The sequence below is a fragment of the Mustela lutreola genome, chromosome 7, assembly GCF_030435805.1.
Source record: "Mustela lutreola isolate mMusLut2 chromosome 7, mMusLut2.pri, whole genome shotgun sequence".
NCBI classification, from domain to species: Eukaryota; Metazoa; Chordata; class Mammalia; order Carnivora; family Mustelidae; genus Mustela; species Mustela lutreola.
The window spans coordinates 6,246,089-6,268,907 of NC_081296.1; the positions used below are offsets into that span (position 1 = coordinate 6,246,089).

General features: G+C 45.2%; 1 protein-coding gene across 1 annotated transcript in view; it reads right to left on the bottom strand.

Moving 5' to 3' along the window:
• Positions 1-22,819, bottom strand: part of ADAMTSL3 (ADAMTS like 3) — a 339,850-nt gene that overhangs the window by 314,854 nt on the left and 2,177 nt on the right. The window lies entirely within an intron of this gene.

Consider the following 22,819-nt stretch of genomic DNA (forward strand, 5'->3'; position numbering starts at 1 on the left):
ACTTGTCTCCCAGCTCAATACGAGCGTCTTCCCAAGCAGAGAGTATGTGCTCAGATGAGCCCTCGCAGTACCCAGGGAGCTGCGCTGGACTGCGGGCCCAAAGGGAAAGCAGACACAGACCCCAGGGAACGCTGGAGAGAAGTCAAAAGTCAAGTCCAACAGGGGAGAAAAGACATGAGTAGAAACACCTCGGTCACAAGGTGGGACACAACGAGGGAGAGAATTACGGCAGTGAGAGGGCTGGGGAAGACTCGGCAAACGCCTCACATCTTGAGTTAAGAATAGGGGGGCCAGTGGAGAAAACTGAGCGGGGAAGAAGCAGCAGAGGAAAGCATGAGCCATCGTTCAGCTTGACTAGGGCATGGATACACAATCAGCCCCCTGTACGAAAGAAACGGAGAGCCATGTACAAAGACAGAGCGAGAACTCAGAGATGCCTATCTCAAGGACCACAAATAGAAGATCTGAGCAAGTATCTACTTACTTTCATTCTTCCCAATGATTTCATCTTGGCTCAAAGGGATGGACCAGTTTTATTGAGCCAATGCCTAAGACTGAATATGTGGCCTGAGTCCAAATATTTCCAAGGGAATTTCCTCGTACTCTCAAACCTCTGATAAATGAGGCAAGCTCTCAAGACCTGCCTGGGATGCCTTTCTCAACCACCACACCATGCAGGCCATCTGGTCCACCTGACAACAGGCTGCGTAATGACCAGTGAGAAAAGTGGATGGGAAGTAAATCAGGATACATTCACATTTCTTTACAAGTTATAAACAACACATTTTTGTAACGGAAGAAATAAACATAGCTCACTTCTAAGAAAGCAAGTGGTTGTAGGAAAGTCATTTGATGACATCTGCTTTCTGATGGAAAATTTCAGGAAAACAGCATGATTCAGGCCAAGCCAAGAGACAGCCCAATTAGCATTATTTATATGGCAGCACTATCATGCTTCCTTGTACAATAAACAAATACAGAATCTCTCTACCCTTTCACACTAATGTTCTCCAACTACACACCAAATGCTTCCTTCTTCCAACGTACAGTCAACAATTTATTCCGTACTTAGGGCCAACAGTGAGGGTGGTATGCACTAGCAGGCTCTGCTGGCAGACCTAACACGTATGGGAGAAGAAGGGTAAAATTGTTGAAGAGAAGAGAAAACAGAGAGGAAGCACAGAAGAGAAGGAAAGGAAGATATGCCTAAGGCAGTGGCAGGTACAGTGACCCAGCCACTGGCCACCAGCACTGATGCCAGAAGATGTCTAGAGCAAGACAGCAAGTGGACTAGAGGAGTGGGTCTAGTCTTAGGTCTGACCCTCACCTGTTCTGAGACTTTGGTGAAGTTGGTTTGGGGCTCCATGGTCTTTGGTGTCCCGTTCATCCTACCCAAGTCTTTAGACACAACTGGCCCACCACATATGACACCACAGAGAATGCAGAGAAGCCTGTGACAATGCTGAGCCCATCCCAAGAGCCACAGGGTCAAAATGTCAGCATTTAGGTAGTGGAAGTGACTGAGTTCCCCCACCCAGAGACTGTCCCAAATGACCAAAGAACAACAGACCATGTGAATACCAGCAGTTCTGGAGAACAGTCTTGACATGATGCCAGTCAGATGATAAAAGTCAAGGATTTTGTTTTATCAAGTATAGGAAGGACCACATAAAGAAAAAGTCACGAGGGCAGATTTATAAACGTCCATTCTTAGGAGAGCAGTGCATAGGAACATTACGGGACTAAGTTAGCAAAATTCTAGAATAGCTTCTAGATGAGGGGGCTTCCCAGCTGGAAACCATGACAAAGCACAGGGGAGGCAGGAACAACATGAACTCTCTAACCATGGATCAAAGTCAGCAGGAGCAGGGAAAGCAAGGGACCACATCCAAATGAGTCTGTAGATAGGGCCATGATCCCAGCTCCCACAATCAGACCTTCATGGTGCTGGATGAATAAAGCTGCAATACAGAAAAAACCTATATGATCAAGAATGATATTTAAAGGATTGAACAGGGGTGCCTGGGTGGCTCAGTGGGTTAAAGCCTCTGCCTTTGGCTCAGGTCATGATCTCAGGGTCCTGGGATTGAGCCCGACGTCAGGCTCCCTACTCAGCGGGGAGCATGCTTCCTCCTCTCTCTGCCTGCCTCTCTGCCTACTTGTGATCTCTGTCTGTCAAATAAATAAAATCTTTAAAAAATAAATAAATAAACTAGTAAGACACAGGTACCAGCCAATCAGATGTCAACTGTAACTACTGATATGGTCAGGCAGGCAGGTACTTGCTTAAATCCTCCTAGATCCATTCCTAACAATCTTCGAAATGGATTCGTAGGGCACACAAGCAAACAATGGGGGAATTATGATAGCCATTAGTGCTGTTGACTAAGTATTTCCAGTTTCCCTCTTGGGTCCATGGTACACACCCCCATCCCTTTGACATTAGGTGTGGTCGTGTGACTGACTTTGGCTAACAGAATGTGAGGGATATCGGTCACTTCTATTCAGAAGCTTTAAAACCAGTTCCCGACTTGTCACATTTTCTATTTTCCTCTGCAATGTCAACCAGCAGTGTTTCAGATGGCAATGGAACTGAGAAGAAATGCAACTGATATGCAATGTGCGAGGAGAAAGTCTTCCGTGTATTGTGCTGCTGCAATTATTTTAGATGTTACTGCAGCGTGATCTCACTGATCCTGACTGATACCAAGAAAAATGTGCCTCACCAGTTTTGGGGAATAATGCATATGGTGATAGGATCATTGCAAATGTTTATTTGAGGATCAGTGAACAGAATTAAACCAACTTGGAAACTACAAACATCTACAGCATGAAACGAAATAATATAACATGTAAGAGATAAATTTTCAGAAAGAAGTTTTATTCTAGGAAACAATGTTAACCCACTGAGCCACCCAGGTGACCCTTTTTTAAGATTTTATTTATTTATTTGACACAGAGAGAGAGAGGACAAGTAGGCAGAGAGGCGGGGGGGGGGGTCTGGGGAAGCAGGCTCCCTGCTGAGCAGAAACACCCCCCCCCATGCGGAGCTCGATTCTAGGACCCTGGGATCATGACCTGAGCCTAAGATAGAGGCTTTAACCCACTGAGCCACCCAGGTGCCCTTACAAAACAATTTTAGATAGCACTTGCTTTGAGCATTTAAAGAAACTAAAGTAAATATGCCCTTTGAGGGGGAAAAAAAAAAGGTAGGAAAGATGAGTTGATAAAACAACAGTTTTGGGGCACCTGGGTGGCTCAGTGGGTTAAACCTCTGGTCATGATCTCAGGATCCTGGGATCGAGCCCCGCATCAGGCTCTCTGCTCAGCGGGGAGCCTGCTTCCCCCTCTCTCTCTGCCTGCCTCTCTGCCTACTTGTGATCTCTCTCTCTCTCTGTCAAATAAATAAATAAATAAAATCTTAAAAAAAAAACAGTTTCAAATGAAAAAGCAGTTGTCATATGGAAATAGTGTCTTCATGCATTAGGTAAATTAAAGAGAAACATTACATTACAGAGAATTAAGAGTCTGGGAAGTAGCAGACAAGCATGAGAATTGGGAATGAAAGGGAAAGTGCTAGAAGTATAATAGAAGATGACAGGCAAGGAGAATAGACAAAGGAGATCCCATATGGATAATTCATGTTCTTAAAGGAGAGAACAGAAAAACTGGAACAGAAAAATAAATGTAAAGATATACTGAAAGAAAACTCCCAAGTCCAAAAAAAATACCTAAGCTGTGTTGATCAAAATCAGAACCTAGTCATATCCTAGTGAAAATACTGAATTCCTCAAACTTAAAAAAAAATGCTGGATTATAAACAAAATGGTGTAGATTCAAGTGTCCCTACTCCCCCTGCTAAGTATAACAAAAACCCTGGACATAATGAAGTAAACAATCATAACAAGACTCTGAAAGCAGAAAAGAAGAGGGTTGATAGGCTAGAGACTTCAGGGCTTGAGGAACAAGATAGTACTGGGTTCCCTGGGTTTTCCTTCTAGGTTCCACATATTCTGGACAGAGTGCAGACAACTGCAACACAGAAAAAAAGTAAGCAAAGACACCCACTCCATAAAAGCCCCAACAGAAGTTTATTTCTCTAGTCAAAGGACCAAGAGACAGCCCAGCAGGACAGAAATTGTTTTGATAATAACCACCTTGTCCTAGCTAAAGAGCATGAATTGTCCCACCACCACCACAACCAGCAGTGCCAGCAAAGAATGAGTAGAATGAGTGGAGAGCCTGGACCTTTACTTCTGGACTATCTCACTGCACAGTCTGGACATGCTACCCTCCCTTAGCTGAGGGCATGTTATCACCAAAGACCAGGTGAAGATCCTGGACCCTCATCCCTACCCCCAACTAGAGTGTGGAATATCACTGCCCATAAATGAAGCAAACCAGAACACCACTGCAAGGGCTCTAAAAATTGAATTGTCATTATAATTATGGCAGATAAGGACCTGTATGCTATTCTAAACAGGGTGACTATAGTAGAATATAGATTTAAGTAGATTCTAGAGTCTCATAACATAATACCAAAAGTATTTAGAATACAATTTAAAAAATACTTGTTGGGGCACCTGGGTGGCTCAGTGGGTTAAAGCCTCTGCCTTCGGCTCAGGTCGTGATCTCAGGGTCCTGGGATCAAGCCCCACATCTGGCTCTCTGCTTAGCAGAGAGCCTGCTTCCCCCTATCTCTCTGCCTGCCTCTCTGCCTACTTGTGATCTCTGTCTGTCAAATAAATAAATAAAATCTAAAAAATATAAATAAAAATAAAATAAAAAATACTTGTTATACCAAGAACCAGGAAAATCACAACTTAAATGAGAAAGGACAACCAACAGATGCCAATACTGAGAGTTTGTCAGAATTTTCTGACAAAGACATTAAAGCGGCCATCATAAAAATTCTTCAGTAACCAATTATGAATCCTCTTGAAACAAAAAGATAGAAAATCACAGAAAAGAAATATAAGACATGACAAATAAAGAAACAAATAGAAATTGCAGAACTGAGAATACAACTTAATTAAAAAAAAAAAAACCCACACCAGATGCAGTTTTTTACCATATTGAGATGACAGAGCTTGAAGGAGAAGAGAAATAGTGTGGGGCTGAAAAAATATATTTGAAGAAATAATGGCCAAAATTTTTCCAATTCAGGGAAAAAAGACTCAAGAATCTGGATCCTTAAACAAAACAACCCCAAAGAACGACACAACAGGACACATCGTAATCAAACCTCTGAAATTTAAGGACAAACAAAAATCCAAAAATCAGCTAGAGAGAAAAAATGCATCACCTAGAGAGGAAAAATCTGAATGACAGTGGATTTCTCATCTGAAACCAAAGCGGCAGAAGGAAGCAGCACGTTTCAAGTGCTGAAAGATCCATTAGACCAGAATTCTATACCCAGCAAAAATGCCCTCCAGGAATAAAAGGGAAATGAAAACATTCTCAGGTACAGGAAAATGAAGAATCTGCTACCAGAAGACCTATCCTTAAAGAAAGGGGAAAAGAAGTGTTCCAGAGAGATGGAAAATGATAACAGAAAGAAGCTTGGATCTTCAAATAGGAAAAAAGAACCAGATAATTGATAAAAACGGGTAATGGAATACCCTTCTCTTAATGAACTGTGAGTTTTTTTTTTAATGTTTGACAGTTAAAACAAAAGTTGTATCATCTGATATGGCACTCTATGTACAAAAAAAAAAAAAAAAACATATTTAGGACAGTTACCATATTAAAAGAGGGGAGGGGTAAAAGAACCTACATGGAGGTCAGGCTTCTACACATCCCTTGAAGTAACTGATAAGACAGAGCAATCACGATGTGGGGGGCATTCAAGAGAGACCATATTCTGGGACATAAAACAAACCTCAGTAAAGCATACAGATGGGAAAGGAAGAAATAAAACTGTCCTTATTTGTAGATGACATGACCATCTGTTTAATCACCTCCCATTCACCCACCAGACAGGGGAGGGATTCTCCCTTGGGTTATAGGAATGGCCAGGCACCTGACACCTGACAGACAGCAGGTCACTCATCACATACTCACATCCCAGAAGAAGAGGACGGTGCAGGTCATGTGGGCCATGTGGGGGTTTCATGTGGGAGAAGAATTAACAAGCAAGGACAAAGGCAGGCAGGTAATATCAAGACATGACCTCTGGTTCATTAAAGAGGATGTGATTGGCTTGTTTGAATTCTGTAGTCTGGCAAGGAACTGAAACCCATTTTCAGGTATAAGCAGGCCCCCACATAAGGAAGTTTGTTTGGCTAGGGGCCCATATCCATGGGTGCAGAGTGGAGAAGGGAACATGCCGTGAGGCCTTTCTAGACCCTCTTGGTTTCACCAGATGTCAAGGCAGCACACAATATGGTCCTTAATTTTAGGCTTAATCCACACTGTCTATATACAGAATTCTAAGGACATCACACACACACACACACACACTTCTAGAAATAATATATGAGTTTAGAAAGATTATAGGTACAAGAGCAATACACAAAAATCAATCGTTTTCCTATGTATCAGCAACTAACATGTGGATAATGAATGAAAACCTCAACAATGTTTATAACCATTCAAAAAATTACAAATTATTTAAGTATAAATCTAAAAGACACATACAAAATTTTATAAAACACTTGTAAAAGAAGCCAAAATCTATGTAAATAATTAGGAGACAGATCATGTTCATGGATTGGAAGACTCAACATAATCAAGAAGTTAATTCTTCCTCAAACCGACCAATAGGTTTAACATAATTCCTATCAAAATTCTAGCAGCTTTTTTTGTATGTATAGACAAGCTTATTCAAAATTAATATGAAAATGTAAAGGAACTAGAAATTATTAAATAATCTTGAAGTAGGAAGGAGCACTGTACTCAGTTTCAACACTTACTATGTAACTACAGTAACACAGATAATGTCTTACGGAAGGAGAGAGAGAGAGGCATATAGTTCAATGGAACAAAATACAGAGTCTGGAAGTAATGCCACACAGATATTCCCATTGATTTCTGACAATCAGCAAATGATGCTGGAGTCTTTGGATATTTATAGACAAAAGTAAGTCTCAGCTTTACCTCATACCATACACAAAACTTAATTCAAAATGAATCATGAATTTAAACACAAAGTATAAAAATATAAAACTTCTAGAAGAAAACAGGAGAAAATCTTCAGGACCTGCGCTACACAGAGTTCTCAGCCATGACACCAACACCATGATCCACAAATGAAAAAAAAAGTGATAAAGTGGACCTCATCAAAATTAAAAATTTGGGGTCTACAAAGACCCTAATTAAGAGGATTTTTTAAAAAATCAACCTACAGACCAAGAGAAAAATCAACCTACAGACCAACACACCCCACAAAGGTAATCCTAGCATACCATGGAAGCTACAACTCCTTTATATATACTCAACTTGCTACTAAAAAGAAAACAATGTGGAGAGTCCTCAAAAAATTAAAAACAGAGCTACCCTATGACCCTGCAATCACACTACTGGGTATTTACTCCAAAGATACTGATGTAGTGAAAAGAAGGGCCATCTGTACCCCAATGTTCACAGCAGCAATGGCCACAGTCGCCAAACTGTGGAAAGAACCAAGATGCCCTTCAATGGATAAATGGATAAAGAAGATGTGGTCCATATACACTACGGAGTATGATGCCTCCATCAGAAAGGATGAATACCCAACTTTTGTTTCAACATGGATGGGACTGGAGGAGATTATGCTGAGTGAAATAAGTCAAGCAGAGAGAGTTAATTATCATGTTTTCACTTATTTGTGGAGCATAAGGAATAACACAGAAGACATGGGAGATGGAGAGGAGAAGGGAGTTGGGGGAAATCGGACGGAGATGAACCATGAGAGACTGTGGACTCTGAGAAACAGACTGAGGGTTTAGGAGGGGAGAGGGGTGGGGGAGGGGTGAGCCTGGCGGTGGGTATTAAGGAGGGCACGGACTGCACGGAGCACTGGGGGTGGTGCATAAACAATGAACCTTGGAACACTGAAAAAATAAAATAAAATTTTAAAAATAGTAATAAAAAAAAGCAAAGAGAAAGCAGAGAAGACTGTCCGATTGTAAATGCTGAACGCAGATTAGGGCTACATATGCTCTTCTACTGCCAAGTCTAGTCTCCTGCTCATTTCCGGAGAGATCTCTCTTTCTTGGTCTCATCAGGGATGGCCAGTCAGTGGATTTGTTAACTGAATCTCAGAACGAGGTGCTAATCCCACAGTCTAACATTGTGGCACAGAGCTCTGAGCTCCATGAGTACTTCCACATGATCCCCAGAACGATGCGCACGTCCTGGGTGCCATGTGTCTTTCGAAGGACAAGCTTCCCTTGGTTATTCCTCGAATGGAAAAATCTGTTAACTCTCTCCAGGAAACTGCTCAAGGGCTAGCCAAGGGAGAAGGCTGGGAGCCAAGGCTGGCTTGAAACACCTGTGTCCTGGGGTGGGCACCAAAGTGGATCAGCAGACAGCATAGAAAAAAATCGGGATGGGGCCAAGAAGGACAGACGCTCTGGCCGGTCACCTTCCAGGGGTTCGCCAGCGCCCGAGCGGGGAAGGACAGCACGCCACCGGGTTGCTGTGTGCCCATGCATGTACATGAGCCTCTTAATGACTTTTATCAATTAGCTGCATAATAAACCGTAGCTAGCTCATTCCACAGCATGGGCTGGGCTCTTCCCTGCTCCCCACCCCACATCTTTCCATGGTCTGTTAAGGGGTCAGGCTGCCGAGTACGTCGCTAAGGGTCCAGCAGGCTCCAGCAGGCAGCAGCCAGGTACACCGTGGGCCCCAGCCAGGTAAGCAGCCTCCTCACATCAGGGCCAGAACAGAACCCGCCACAGCAAGGCCGTCTGCCACTCCACGGGTTCCTTCCCTACTCCATGCACCGAACACTTTCCTGGCTCTCACAGTGGAAGCGGCTAATGCATCCCAGAAAGTGTTTACAGTGTGTGCAGCGCAAGAGCTCCACTCCCAAAGCAGTGAGCAATGATGCCTGCCACATGCTGGACCTCCCAAGGAAGGAATGGAAAGGAAGGTTTGAAGGTCACCTCCAAGCCACTGGGCTTCCTCCAAGACGCAAGGCCTCAAAGCCCATCCTGAAGCATGAGGCAAAGCCAGAGACCTCGACCAAGGTCTGGGAGGGTCTTCTTTCATCAGAGGGCCATGGAGGAGGGAGTATTAGGGACCCTGGTTCCTGTGACCACTGCTCCATGGAAAGAAAGTTCTGCATTCTACTCGTAAAGTGTGCTCTGAAAGGAATTTGCTTGAACTAGCCACAGGGCATTGGACCTGCTTCAATCTGCCCATCCCACACATTTCCCCATCTCTTCCCTCCCAACCCGAGCTTAGTATGGCCACAAGTTATTGCCAACACATGGGCAGCTCTGCCTCCAGAAGGACAGCTCTGCCCCTTACATTTGGCCTGGCTTCTTTCCATCAGTTCCTTCCATCTTCAGTCCTGGTGAATGGGCAGTCATCCAAGCCAACAAACAGAACCAAACAAGCAGAAGGCAGTCTTCACAAGTGCTGCCTTCACCCCAGCAGAAAATTCTGACAGTGATTTCTTCTTTCCAGACTCATCTGGAGTCCTGGAAGTCCAGATCGCACTGAGTAATAGCAAATTTGGCTCGTAATTTTACACACACACACACACACACACCCCAACTTACCAGTACCTTATTTTTCAACTTTGACATGCATGAGCCTCTTTTCTTTTCATAAAGTATAAACTCCTGGTTTAACCCATTTTCTAACATAGCTTAAAAATGTACCCTTCCTTAAATGAGTTCCACCAACTCTCAGAATTCCAAGCTCTGAAAACCAAGGTGGTCACTTCCATCTAGCCACAAGGCTGATGAAGTTTGAAATGTCCAAACTGCTATGAAACAGACAACCTGTTGCTAGTGACATCAAACACTGTGACTGTATGGTAACAAGGGCGACCTGCCCAGGCCCTGATGGCGTGTCAACTGGCACCACTTGGTAATTAGAATACTCTTGTACCAAAATGTTGAAGGTGTCATTATGGGTAATATTGGAAAAACTAAAAAACAAAACAAAACAAAAACAAACAAACAAAAAACAACCAAGAGGCCAAGATCAGCAAATGGGGAAGCAGAATTCAGTTTCAGCCAGTAGCTGGACCCAGGAGAGAACTCTCTCTGCTTCTGGAAACAGCTGGACAAGCACTGGAAGGGGGGAAGGTGAGCTCCTGAGGACAGAGGTGAGCAGGAGACAAGAAGAAAACAGGTAGCCTGCTCCTCTCCGGGAGGAGAGGCCTCAGTGTGGTGAGTGGGTTAACAGTAGACGGGAAGAATCAGCAGAAAGAGGGGATAATGGAACAGCATTCCCTCATGCAAGGAACGTAATTTATAGTCAACTACCCACGGCAACTTAGAAAAATGTCAAAATGTGAGCTGTCCTTGCCACATTCGTGAAATTGAGCACTTCAATATTCAGCATTTCAAAACCTAAAATGTAAAGATTGTTCAGTGAAGAAAAAATAAATCAGAAATTAAAAGCAAAATTTTAAAAATTTTGAAAAATTATAAAACACCTCCCTTTGCCCTACAAAACTTTTAATTTTTGATGAAATAGAAAGTTTCTATAGGGAAAAGTACATCACCAAAGTTGATTAAAGAAGTAGGAGAAAACCTGAATAATGCAACAATCATACAGCACATTAAAAAAGCTGTCAGAGAATAGAATCCCATAAAAGGTTCTGTGCCCCATTTACTATCAAGATCTTTCAAATCTTCAAGGAACAGGTTGTTCCTGTGCTGTTTCAGCTGATCCCAAAAAGAAAAAGAAATGATGGAAAATGCTCCAACTTATTTTTATGATGTTAACAAAAATCCTGATATAAAAACCTGGAAAATATAGTACTAATCAACGTTCATCAGTAGATGAGTACAGACATTGTACTTTTCAATAAACTATTTGTAAACCAAGTCCAGTTGAATCTTAAAAAGATAGTGTATCATAGCAAAGTACAGTTAATGCCAGGAACACAGCATTGATTGAATATTAGGGATCCCATCAATATGACTCATTGTGTTAGTAGGTCAGGGGAGTGAAAGGCTATGACCATCTAGATCTCTCTGAAGAGCCCTGATAACCAAGCATGCCGGCAATCACAGTTTTATGTGTACACCACTGGTAATAGTCATTCAGCAGGGGAACATACCGCCCCAGGGACCAGAACTACACCCGGTGATGGCCAGCCGGAGTCCGGGAGTTGTGCTGGGAGTCTGCCTCCTTTGTCGGCCCTCCCCGTCCGGCCAAGTATCAGAGAAGGACAGTCAACACACACAGAAGCAGACAGAACGTGGGGTCTGTTAACCAGGGCACTGTTTTCTCAAACTATAAATACAGCTCATTAGTGGGTCATAAAATTAATCTATCAGGTGAAATTAATCTACCAGCCATTTTTTCATGGACCAATTGGAATGGAATGGCTAAAAAAGCAATCATCGCCGTGAATCCTTCAGAGAAATGATAAGCATCACTTTCTTGAAACTTTTGTTCCAGGAGCATGAATACATATACATGTAATGTAAAATGTATTTCTTCCTGGCTGGCTTTATGTCGCTGAAGTGAGACTTTGCTACAATGTCCCAATTCAGTAGTATTTGTTTATGGTGAGGGCGTAAGAGTAGCGATGGGCGTACGCTCTCCAGAACTATACTGCCTCCACCGAAAAGCTTGGCTTTGTGTCCGCTGACTGATGAATGGATAAAGAAGACGTCACACACACACACACACACACACACACACACACACACACACTCCCTGGAATATTGTGCAACCATAGAATAGAATGAAATCTTGCCATTTGCAAAGACATGGATGGAACCAGGGAGTGTAATGCCAAGCAAAATCGGTCACTCAGAAAAAGACAAATCCCGTATGATTTCATTCATATGTGGAATTTAAGAGACACAACAAAGGAACAAAGGGGGGAAAGGAGACAGACAGATGAACGAAGAAACAGACTCTTGTGCAGAAAGAACAAACTATGGTTACCAGTGGGGGTTGGGATGGAGGAAACAGGTGACGGGGAAGAAGGACGGCACTTGCCATGATGGGCACCGGCTGGTGGAGGGAAGTGTTGAATCACTATGTTGCAGACCTGAAACTAATACAACACTGTGAGTTCACTAACTGGAGTTAAAAACTTTTAAAAAGGAAAAGCCTGGATTTGCCAGATTAAATTAGATTATTTGTTAATATATGATGTATTGTTTGTTTCAAGGGTACGGGTCTGTGATGAGTCAGTCTTATGTATCTCACAGCACTCACTATAGCACACGCCCTCCCCAGTGCCCATCCCCCAGCAAACCCTTCCCTCCCCTCCCCTCCCCTCCAACAAACCTCAGTTTGTTTCCTGAGACTAAGAGTCTCTTATGGTTGGTCTCTCTCTCTGTCCCTTCCCCTATGATCCTCTGTCTTGTTTCTCAAATTCCACATATCACTGATATCATATGACAACTGTCTTTCTCTGATTGACTTATTTCACTCAGCATAATACCCTCTAGTTCCATCCACATTGTTGCAAATGGCAAGAGTCTTTTTTTTTTTATGGCTGCATAATATTCCGGGATGTGTGTGTGTGTGTGTGTGTACCACATTTTCTTTATCCATTCATCTGTTGATGGACATCTAGGTTCCTTCCATAGTTTGGCTAGTGTGGACATTGCTGCTATAAACATTCGGGTGCACATGCCCCTTCGGATCACTACATTTGTATCTTTAGGCTAAATACCCAGGAGTGCAATTGCTGGGTCATAGGGTAGCTCTATTTTCAACTCTTTGAGGAATCTCCATGCTGTTTTCCAGAGTGGCTGCACCAGCCTGCATTCCCACCCACAGTGTAGGAGGATTCCCTAGATTAGATTATGTGAAAACATTCACTCCTACCTCTCACACCCCCCCCCCCAAACACACACATATCCACATAATCTCTACGGGAGGCGCACACTTGCCCCCTCCAGTGATTTGGAGCTTGGTCTTATAACTTTGCCCTGGCTTCACAGCAAGTAAAGATACTTCCCTACCCCCGACCATGGCTTCAGCTATCTGAGTTGCTTTGGCCAATGAGATATTAGCAAATATGACTGAAGTAGAAGGTACAAGAAAGACCCTTGCGCATCTGGACCTACCCTCATGTGTGCCTGTTATCTTCAAGGCAAGAACATAGCCTGGCCAGTCTGCTCAACCTAGGAGGATGGGGGACATATGGAACAGAGCTCCATCACTTAAAAAAAAAAAACAAAAAACTGAATCAGAACAGAACCCTCACAAAATCAATGAATAAAATTTTTAAAAATAGAAACAAGCAAAATGTAGTCAGTGAATGTGTGTCACTCAATGAATTTCTCAAAATAACAGTCACAGATAAATTATAGACAACCTGATCTCTCTTTCAAAAAGCTCAGGCAGAAATATAAAAGTATACAGAAAACACTTAAGACAACAGAAACAGCTAGCTTAGAAAAAGAATGGCAAAAATCAAAAAATAGAAACCTTGCAAATTCGAAGACCACGCTACAAAACCTTTCCTGAACACAGAACACACACTTAATGAAGAGGAAAAAAAACTAGTTACATAAAAATCATTTACATCATGGCCCAGTGAAAATATAAGACAGAATAAAGAAGAAATTGTGTAGCTATCATGGCAGAGAGAGTGAGGCACATATAAGGGGGAAAAACCAGACTGGCCGCAGAGTATTCAGTAAGACTCAATGACAGAAGGTACAGAATCGATATTTACAACGACCTCAGGGAAAAAGTGAGAGAAGTTTTCTTTCATTGTATCGTTGAATTTTTTGGTTTTTGGTCTTTCGGGAGAGAGTAACTCTACGTATGTTGGATCCCCTTTCATCATTTTTCTATTATTTATTTGTTTCTGTTTCATCTGGTAGAATACCCATTCTGTCTGGCATGTTCCCAGTTCCTTAGTCCCCTGTGTCTGTGCCATTCCTCACAGGGCCAGCTGCTGCCAAAGACCAGCACAAGGAGCATGTGAGGCACGAGACCAAAGGCACTAGAGCAACCCAGCGCCTCCACTCCGCTCTGGCCTCCGGCTCATCATCTTACTAACTAAGCGCTTCCTTGTCTCTTGAGCAACATCTGACTCTTACCGTCAACACTCAAAAGTCAGTGAGGTCCACAGGAAGCCCCTTAACCCGCAGCTCTTCGTTCTGAGAAGTGCTGCTCCCTCCCCCCACCTTCTCCCCTTCACCCACAGCAGCCTCTGTCCCTAGAAGGTCACCTTGAGCACCTAGACAAAAAAAACTGTGTCAACGATTTTGCCTTCAACTCTGGGATGCTTCCCATTCTTGGTGTCAGGTAAGACCTCTTTGGGGGACAATATCTACTTCTTCCGAGTCCCATCGGGGCCCCCAACGTCACTGTTCTTACCAAAAGTAAGAACAGGCACAATTTGTGACAGTGTCCCTTAGGGAAATCTCTGTCCTGTTCACAATCCAAGGAGACGCATACCAGCCTTCAGGATCCTCTCTCACATCTAGGTTCAACAGTACTCAAAAAAAAAGTACTTTGTATTTTGTATTTTGTGTTGAGGGGCTAGTACCATTTCTTCATTTCACTGAAGATAAGCTTGTTCTTTTTGTTGTTTGTTTTGTTTAGTTTTGAGGGAAAGAACTCTGGTAACTCCCCCATGATGCGAGATCTCTTTCAAAACAACAGGATTTTTGTTCTTGGAACTTGACCGAATCATTTGAAAGACCTTCTGGATTAGCCAAAACAATGATACTGAAGAAAGTCTTGCCTTAATAGTTACCAAACATACTACAAAGTTACAGTAATGTAGCTTGTTAAAAATACGGTATTAGAAAAAAAAATATGGAAATAGCACGGGAAGAGACCAGCAGATTAATTAATTGCATTCTAAAATTAAAATGTTAATGCTTTTTTTAAAAGACTAGAAAAAGACACATACATGTATATATTTTCTCTCAGTATGATATTTCTAAGCCTGGTACAGAGGCACACAGCTCTTAAATTGAGAGGCTCCTAGAGTAGACAGCTTGGAAATTGTAAATGTCAGTGTATCCAAAACATAAAGAAAAATAAAATATTCATGACCAAATGGGAAAATTCCTTGCAACATAAGAAGAACAAAACGTGAATACAAAGAACAGAACATTTACAAATTAATTTTAAAAATCTCAATAGAAAAAACTGGCAAAAATAGGAGGGTAAAATCTGTTACACTATTTCTAACGTCTTAAGAAAATCTTACACAAAATCAGTAATAGAAATGTCCCAAAAGTATTTTTAAGAATCTCTCACAACTAAGATTTCCTTAAACTTTATATTGCCAGCTGCTGCAAAGTAAGAGTACACATTGAAAGAGAACTTGATAGTGTAAATTTAAGGTCTTAAAACTGCACATAGCTTTTGACCCCCAAATTATGTCTCAATGAGTACATTTTTCTAGAAATGTATTCAAAGAAAATGACCACAAATGTGAGCAAGGTTGGATCTGCAATGCATTTTTGTAGCAAATTATCTGTAACAGCAAAAAGCTGATCAACCTAAAGGTTCGGCAGTAAAGAATTTCTTAATAAAATGTAGCACAGCCAAATAATGCAGTACTATGAAGGCATTAAATATCATTATAGGAAAAATATTTAAGGACATATGGAAATATTCCTCACATCGTTAAACTTTTAAAAAATTATACTCCAACTACAGTATAATGACTTTTAAAAGATGCATGTATATTAATATTCTAAAAAGAATATTAGGAATAAGGCGCCTTGGTGGCTCAGTTGGTTTAAGTGTCTGCCTTCGGCTCAGGTGGTGATCCCAGGGTCCTGGGATGGAGCCCCAGGTCGGGCTCCCTACTCAGCAGGGAGCCTGCTTCTCCCTCTGCCTCTGCCTGCCTCTCTCTCTCTCTCTCTCTCTCTGCATCTCATGAATAAATAAATAAAATCTTTTTTTAAAAAAATTGGGAATACATATATACAACCAAACCCTAACAACTGGTAGAATAAAAGATTATTTTTGCATCTTTGTCTTTTCCTGTGTTTTCCACATTTTTTCATCAACAGGTTTTATGGTTTTAGAGCAGGAAAAACACACAGTGGAAATTTCAAAGGAGAGAGTGAAGAGAATTTCAAGAGTCCTTTAATCTTATAAATGAATTTTTATTTTTTAAAAAAATGGTATTCTTCCATGCTCGCTTCGGCAGCACATATACTAAAAAATAGGTATTCTTCCTTTTTTAAAATTATTTGCAAAACAAAAGGCTACTATATTTATAAATGAAGGCTTGGAGAACAAATGCATTTCTGAGTGTTTGACCACAATAATTTGTAGCATACATTGGCTGGAGTTGTTCAGGGCTGACAAATTCCAGAAAGTAATTGCATAAAATACTTGGAGAGGAAATTGCTTTATGCTTCCATGCTATTTATGGAAATTAGCATCTTTGTAAAAATAAACTGCCAGCAATCACAATCATAAACCTTGAAATGTGGTTTCCATAAGATGTTAGCTCTGGTGCGTTAAGATCCATTAGCAAGGCAGTGGGGGAACCCTGCCCACTTTTCTGTTATGAAGCAATTACATATAATTGGTTTTTTCCTCTTGTATCTTAAACCCTTCTTTTCTCCTAGATGCTTCCCTGTGGAGGATACATATATAGGCTGAAATCTCACTTTGCCCAGCACAACCTTGCTAACAATCTTGCTTCCCTCTCCAAGAGTGTCGCACATCTCCTTTCTTGGTGCTTTCACCTTCTGGAACCCATATCATGCCCTGAAATTACTCCTTCAAATGTCACCTACCATTTCACAAGATCAGGGTCAACTTTCATGTTCAAGCGTCCCTAAAACTTATTCAAAACCCGAAGGAATCTTCATTTCCTCCCTCTCGCGTGCTCTCCACCCACGGTCATCACGTGTCAGGATGTATCTCCTTCAGGTTCTATAATGGTTTCCCTCCCCCCCCCTTTGTCTGTGGCTAACTCCCACCCATGCGCTCTCATGAAGGGAGTTGAAGGTCTCCTTATTACTAGCCTGGACCAGTGCCAGCGGCCTTCCAAGTATCCTCTGCTCAAGTGCATCACCAGGGGTCCAGTGGTTCATAACGGTGCCTCCCATCGCCTCCCCAACACCCACAGGATACCATGCTGCCTGCTGCGCAATGTCCTCCTTCTTAAGGACATACAGAGCACGCTTGTTGAGGTCCTCTCCAGGATAACCCCAAACTCTTTGTTCATCCTGACTTCACTCCCTGTGCCGCCGTGCACCCTCCTCTCAAGCATACTGTATCTAGGGAAGCAGGGGGTGGCCCCCGTGCTTTCAGAAGCCACCATTCTGCACCAGACGTCTCGAGAATTCTTTGCTGGTCGTTGGCTCTAGACCTCACCCCACAGAACCTCACCGACAGTCTTTAACTACATCACCCGTGCTTTAATAAAATTACCTTTTTTCACCAAAAGAAGAAAAGAAACAAATTCTGAGAGGAGCGAATGCAAGTTAGTGCCTAGTGGGCACCAGGCAGGACAACAGAGGAATGCCCAGGATTCCGGCTCCAGTGACCAGCTGATGGGGAGTCTAAGCCCGGAGACAGAGTTGTGGGCAGAGGGTCTGGAGACTTCCGTCTGGGAAGTACCGTGCTCAAGCCCCCCAGGGGAGTGGGCGAGAGGAGGGGGCTAGTAGCTCCTGGATATGCTGACCCCGTGCAGCTCTTGGAAGAGGCAGCCATAAGCCTCTCGGAGAGATGGGCCCTCGTGCACGTGGGAGAGGCTTTCGAGTTTTGAAAGAAAAACCAAAACAGACTTATCAGAACAGGGTTTTATTTCCAGTATTTACACTTAGAAGTTAAAGTAAACTAAAAGATATCTTTTTTATCTTTCCAGTCTATCTAGAACCTTCCTGGAAGAGAACACTTGAAGGCCTGGACCACGATGAGAGTTGGGTCCCCTGGTAATAAATCGCAGGCAGGAGCCCCTGGAGAGAAAAACCAGGGGAGTGGGGGAGGTGCCCGGCGAGAGCGTGGGGAGAGAGAAAGAGGAGGCCAAGTGCATAACTCTGGGTCTGAGCAGCTTTTCTCAAAAGCCAGACATGAGAAGGTCAGAGGGGCAGAAGGAGAAAGACATCAGGTGTTGCCTATGTCAAACAAGGAGAGGGCCCCTCTTCATTCTTACACCGGATTCTCACGGGATAGGATCTACCCGATGACTCCATCCTGCAGGTACAGGCCTTGGGGGCGAGTTGGCAACAAGGTGGACCCCCCTGCCTCCAGGACAAGCTGAGGCCCCCAAAACCACTGTGGAGGGTGACGTCACACAGGGAGGGCCTTTATGACCTAAAACCCAGAGTGCTGGAGGAACTCGACCCAGAGTTCCTCTTGAAACAGAACGAAGAGGAAAAAGGCCACAAGGTATATCAAATGTGTAACAAAGCACAGTCAACCTATCACGGCATAATCGTAAGAACAGTGAACACGGCCATTTCATGTGTAGGACGTGTACTGATATGTAAAGACCGTCATAATTCAGAGACTGAAGACGGCGGTGGCAGTATCTTTAGTAGGATCCCATGTACGAAAACATAACACACGTCTTTATGCCCAGAAAAAGTCTAGAAGATTACACAAGAAAACACAAATAGTTATTACCTGGGCGGGAATAGTAAGGCCAATATTTTATTTTGATTTCCCTTTCATTTACCTAGATCTTCTATTTTTCTACAATTTATGCTCACAGTCAGTCCTGCCAGACACAGTGGGTCAGGCTCGAGCAAGGAGGTCGGTCCGTTCACTGTCGTTCTCTGAATCCTCTTGCCTTGACAGGGACCAGCAGGAACAGGGCCCCAGAGCGTGGCAGGGGAGTTCTCAATGTGGGAGTGGAAGAGAGACAGGAAGTGGTTGTCCAGGGACCGCACTAGTGGTGCAGAACTCTGTCTGCGAAGACGGAATATGAGTGTGGATGCTCTCGAACCACCGCTCCTGCACGACCCAATTCAGTCCCGCGGACAGCAACCCGCGACCCAGGCTGCCATCTGAGTCCGCCGCCCTCCTCCTCCCCCGCGTCAGGAGGGGGGTTCTGCGGAGGTGGGGGGCTTCCGCACCTCACCACAGCAACCCACGCCTGGGTTCGGGCTCTGGATATAAAGGGGACAGGGTGAAAGCTGAAAGGTTGGGATGAACATCTGTCGTGTCCGAAGAGGGGGAAACACCACAGGGGCCAGAGCCACCACCACGACTCCCAAAGCCTCCACCGAGATGACAGCCACTCGGACAAAACTGCCCTGGAGACCCAAGTCACCCCAAACCACCCAGGATCCCCGAAACCAGACTCCAGACAGCAGACTGAGGAAATCAGGATGATGGAGAAAGACGACAAAGAACAGCAAGACCAAAACCAATGCCAGAGAGACCAGACCACCAGACCACCGAGACCAGAGCCGCCACCACCATGAGCGCTGGCCCTTCGCCCTACTCCCAGAGCTGACGTGTCTAATTTTAGTGTCACAATATCCAGTGGACCTTTCCTGACCACCAAACATTGGCCAAAGCGGTGACAGAGAGGAGCCAAGTACCCCACGTTCTAAAGACACCCGCCTCAAGAGCTCGCTAGGGAGCAGCACGGTGGGTCCTACTGTCACCGGCCTAGTCTCTAAGGATGACTGAGATGCACTGAAGGAAAAGGCGCTCACAGAGACTCCACAGGGGAACCTGCAAGCAGGGGCTGGCGATCCACGCCCTACCGTGGGCATCGGCTCAGACGGTCTGCGGATAGGACCCTGCCCACCCCCCACCCCCAAAGCAGTGAGTGGGGGGCAGAGAGAGGAGGCAGCGTGGAGAATCCCGTGTCTCCACCGTCTGCAGAGTGAGGACGCGTGCGTGGCCTACGGATCAAGCGGGCCACGCCGAAGGGACTGGGGTGTCGTTTTGTAATTGACACATGATGTCACTTTGGTTTCTGCCATAGCACACAGTGATGGGGCAAGTCTGAGCGTCCCGCTGTGCATCCGGGTGTAGACCACCTTGCTGGTACCCCAGCCACAAAGCTGTGCACCGGGCAAGAAGAGCCCAGCAGCAACGGGCCGGCAGAGCCAGGCCTCCTGCTCCAGGAAAGGGGGTCCTGCAGGCCCTCCGAGGAAGCCACACAGGCCACCCGAGGGCACGAGAGGCAGCGAGAGCCGGACGTGCAGTGACAATCACCCAAGAGAAGCAAGTAGTTAGGTAGAGAGCTCTATGCTCTTCTCCCCACTCGCCTCTGCTATTTCTAGTGCCAGGAAGGCTGCACCGGAATAATGAAAAGGAAGGAGCGTCCCAGGCCAGTCCTCGCCGCTGGCTGAGGTCGGAAGAGGGCCGACCACAGCATGACCCCGTCTCAGGCGCCCCGAGCCCCGTGTCCACCCTGCATGAGCCAGAAGGGAGGGGAGATGTAAATCAGGGAAGTCAGCATTTCAAACAGGACTGGACTTTTTTAAAATGGAAAAATTAAAATGAATCGGCTCAAGACTTTACTAAGGAAGGGAGTGGGCTTGACAGGGCGCGGCTGGAGCCCACGACTGGCGTGTGTATACTCCCACCGAGAGGGGGCTCCCCCACGAGGGAGGCTGCAGGGGAGCGCTGGTCCCCAGGGAGAGGAGCGGGAGCCACAGGAAGCCTCCAGGGCCCATGACCCAGGGGGCTGAGGGAGACAGCAAGCTCCTCCAGAAACGCTCCAGAACGAGTCAGGAGAGCTCAAGACTGCCGACCTCGTGCTTTGCTCTGCGGCCCGTCGCTGCGACCTGTGGCCAGCGACTAGAGGAGGTCAAGTCGTCTGCAGGTGCATTAAAGGACATGTAGTTTCTATTAAACGAGTTGGCACGGCCCCGCTCCCTGGGGCTCAGCCTCCTGTCTACTGGTCCTCCACCAGTCACCTCGTGGCAGCCGGTACAAGGCAAGGAGACACACTGAAGAACATCTAGAGGCCCCAAACCCCCAAGTCCCAACACATCCCAGAGAGGCAGCTTCGAATGGCACCCAGGCTGACCGTAGGCAGACAACCAGGTGTCCAGAAGCAAGATCTCAGGACTGACCGACCCTTCACTGGAACATTCTCTTTCCTTGCATGGGGAGACCGTCCTGCCCAATCCCACTCACACCTGACGGGAAGCCCCTGAGGAGTTCCGCCCCCACCCCTAGCCAGGCAGCACCTGTCTGTTCGGCTGATGCCTCCTGACTGCCCCCTACGGGACCGCCGCGGGGACTACAGGCAGCGACTGCCGCAGAGAGCTCAGACCCATCACACACAGGTCCTGCCAGACAGTCTCTGTTTCATCTGTCCCCTTCTCACACTTGCAGTGGATTCGCTCCTCCAATCAATTCGATGAGGTAGATCCCCCCTCCCGGATGCCAGAACGGACGCAGAGAAGTCCGTGTGATGGGTCAGGAAGAAGGGGCGCTGGGATTCGAGCAGCCTGAAACCTCTTTTCACGATCTCCCGCACACACTGCCCCGTGCAGGGGAACAACACTGCCAGAGGCGCACAGATATGGAAAAATCCAAAAGAGGTCACTGAGTGATTCAAGCTGGGCAAACACTGCCCTTGGCCAAAGGTCAACAGACTGCCTCAAAGCACATTTAAATTTTATAAGGTGCAAGAAGACAAAACGAAACGCGGTGCCTTGAAACCTCGGCCCCAGCTGACCGGGAATGGAGCCCGTTTCAGATCTGCTGATGGGAAAGAAAAGCGAGTCTCCACCATCTGCCACTCCACGGCCCCTCACTGACTACAGAAACCCTAAAGTCACCCCAAAAATACTTAAGACACATCTGTTAGAATGTGTTTATGGAGCAACATCAGTGAAATGGGATGATGAGGCAGAAACTGTACCTCCAGAGCCAGTTTTCACGAGCCACCGAAATCGTGGGGCACTGGAGTTGGAAGAGGCTCAGAAACACCGTGTCCAAGAAAGTGAACTGAGAATCAGTCTGAGTAATGGATCCCACGGTGTGTGTCTCTATTCAAGGGTGCGTCCTCATTGAACAGACGTTAAAGCCCTTCTCACCCGCATGCCCAAGAAGTTACGCCTGATGAGAGGAGTTGCCTTGTTCTAATTCTGACAAGGGGCTGTCCTGGGCTAGCAGCAGCCCTTGGGGACACGACACTAAGACATGCTCTGCACCTTTCGACTGAAGGCCACAGACTGTTCGGCTCAATCCAGGCTGCAAACACATTTTTCTGGCTGTCGGAGCTTTTCAAAGTGGGAGGTTTCATAGGAAATCTGGATGGCCCAAGTATCTTGAAAAATTAGACCATACGGCAATCCTGGGTTTGTGTTCCCACTTGGCAATGACCAGCTGGAGGTAAGCAGAGGCTGCTCTAACTAGATGAAGCATGGGCCATCCACTTTTCTGCTGTCTCCAGTATTCCCTATTGTCTCTCCGGCAATGCTGTCTTCACCTCTTTATTTCCGCCTGCCCCGTTGCCAAATGAAGATGCAAGAGATGAGCTGCCCACACCCCCAGCTGGTGGGAAAAACAGCAGTCTAAAGAAAGGACTACAAAACAGTGTGACATGTGTTGATAGAAGTAAACTCAAAATAGTTACTTAGTGACTGAGCTAAGGCCAGAAATTGGGCTCTGCCCCATTCATTATGTCCTGGCCTCTAACAGCCTCACCTCTTGTGGGCACACACAGACCACCACCCTAGACTGAAAAGACTGGGTCCTGCACAACCCCAAGTCATGGCTGGCACGTGATATCCAAGTGGCATCCGGGCACTGCTCAGGACGCAGA